This window comes from Limulus polyphemus, unplaced genomic scaffold (genome assembly GCF_000517525.1).
Source record: "Limulus polyphemus unplaced genomic scaffold, Limulus_polyphemus-2.1.2 Scaffold6490, whole genome shotgun sequence".
NCBI classification, from domain to species: domain Eukaryota; kingdom Metazoa; phylum Arthropoda; class Merostomata; order Xiphosura; family Limulidae; genus Limulus; species Limulus polyphemus.
In genome coordinates, this window is record NW_013672100.1 from 31,362 (window position 1) to 34,061 (window position 2,700).

Sequence of the window (2,700 nt, forward strand, 5' to 3'; positions counted from 1 at the left end):
AAGTTTAAGGTCTTTTAACCCTAAGCTAACAAAAACCGGTATCAATTACGTAATTGTACTAATAATTTTTCATAATATGTCCTGACTGACCTAATAAGCTCAGTATAATCTACGTCTAGCCCCCGTTCGCTCGGCAGTTAATCTTAGGGAATATAACGTAAAAGTCGGGTTTCGATACCCGTGGGGGGTACAGACTAAGTAACCTACGCCGTAGCTTTGAAACTAACAACAACAGAAGAATCGCAATTGTACTAACAGTTGCTAATAGTATGCCCTGATTGTTAGCCTCAGTAATGATGGTTTTCAATATACTATAAATGAGCTTGCAACGTTTACTCATATTGCTAGCAATTGGCAGGTTAGGCTTAGACAATACGATATGCGTTTCTAAATAGCCTAGCTTGCCAGCAATTAGCAGGTTAGACTCAGACAATATGATATACTTTGGTAAACATCCCAGATTCCTAGCGATTATCATGTTGGGTTTAAACAAAAATATTTATAAGAATACCGGTCTCTTTATTGAAGTCCCCAAGTGACTCAACGGTAAGCTTGGGCTTATAACTTTAGAATTCATGGTTCGATCCTAGCGGTGTACATAGCATAAATAACCTATTTGGCAGCTTTGTGCGGAAATATAATTCTTTATTAAGCATTAAAGTACTTTAGGCCACCTATAAAAACACACAGCTGCTGTAGGAACCGTAAAATATAGATATAATACTCTATCGAGGTAAAAGTGTTACATAGGAGTAATTAGAACTCGTGTAAATATTTAACTCAAAATCAGTTGTTTTTTAATTATTAGCCTGATTATAGTTGGTTTTCCAGCACGTGAAAAACTTGTTTCTATTGGTTGCTAACAGGGAATATTGATACTTCAACTTTACTGATTTGTTATACGTGTGTAGTTTCATAGAACCATGCATTATGAGAAGGGAAAAAAATAAACGCTCTTATCTTTATTTCCAATTACTCGTTGGTGTTGGTTATTAACCACAAAGGGCTCTCGAAACCCGGATTTTAGCAGTATAATCCGCAGACATATCGCTGTGCCACTGGGGGCTCCACTACTCGTACAATAACTTGCACCCTGAAGATATAGATACGATTATATCGAGAAGAGTATGGCTCACGTTATACAACTTTGTTCGAAACCTGAACCTGAGATCTTTTTAAAGTAGAACCTACTTCTTCATTGTTGATATATTTAGCTCTAATATAAGATTATGCCATCCTTATCATCATAATATTCATTTACTTAAAATAATTGAAACTGGTACATTTTAAAATAAAATGGAACAGCAGATGAATTCACGGAACAAAACTTATCGTTTAAAATCAAGTACTTTGATTGTTCTCTAGCGTAGTATTCCCAAATAAAAGCCCCTCCCCTAAGCGGCAAGTCTTAAAGTTTATAAGACTAAGATTTGGTTTCGATACTCGCGTTGGGCACAGAACAGATAGCCCTTTGTATTAAACTTTGTTGGTGAAACTTTCTTCTAACTCAAATTAAAGTCAGTTGGTCTTTGTATTAATAAACTTCCTGTAAGCGTTGTATTAAAGTCTAGTAGTGAAATTCGGTTCAAGAGTTCTATTAGTGAAGTATCATTTAAAAGTTTTATTAAAGTCTGTTGGAGAAATTCGTTTTAAGCATTGTAACCTTGCCAAGTTTTCCTTCTAAGCTTTTTATTGGATTTTCAGTCGAATACTTCTATTTGTATGTAGTAACTCTGTTGCAAGACCGTAGCAGTAATATTAGGTTTTATACTTGGCCTTTTACAAAGATAGTTTAGCAATAAGTTAGAGCGATGTTTTTAAAGACACAGTTACAAGGTTATTAAGTTCCGAAATCCCTTTAAATGATGCAGTTACACTATTATCAAGGGCTTACAAGGCCGTTATCTAATCTTATGCTATCTAAAACACGTTAAATTTTAAACAAATTCCTGCACTCACAAAAGGAAAACAAATACAAGCTAATGAGAAAGTTAGTAGATTTACTGTCATAGAAAAAAAAAACTTCTGCTTAACTGATCTCTTAACATTTTGAGACAGAAGACAGCAGTAAGATAGCCCCTCTGAACTTGAATTCCTAGTTATTTGTCAGAAATTCTTATCCAATCACAGTTTACAGACATCAGGGCTTTCGTTAAAGCGGCAACTATGACGAGTAAGATATGGTCAAATCGAAGACCCAAGATATAGTTATATCGTATTCCATTTACGTAAAGAGCGTTGCATTCGCTTTCATCCACTGTCGTAAGTATTCATAGATATTTGGATGCGAAGCATTCTTAGCGAAAGAAAGCTTCTAGTGCATTCAATAACCAGAAGCAGCTGTTTAATGGTAAGAGACGTGGACTCCAAAGACTTGGCGTTTTTACTCAAAAACTACCCATGGGGTTCTCATTGACTTTCTGAAAAGAGCTTTCTCAGAACTCGTTATACATCATGTGCGGTCATGACTTTGTTGTTTGGAGTCCCCTAAAACTTGAGTTACACCAAATACAAACAAACGTAACCATCATAATCGCAACTCATTTTTCTAAGGGGTCCTCTATCTATGTATTTTGACAAAGAAATAAGTTGTTTCACCCAACGAAACTTAGAAACGACTTTTCATTAAGTGTTTGTTTTGAATTTCGCGCAAAGCTACACGAGGGCTATCTGCGCTAGCCGTCCCTAATTTAGCAGTGT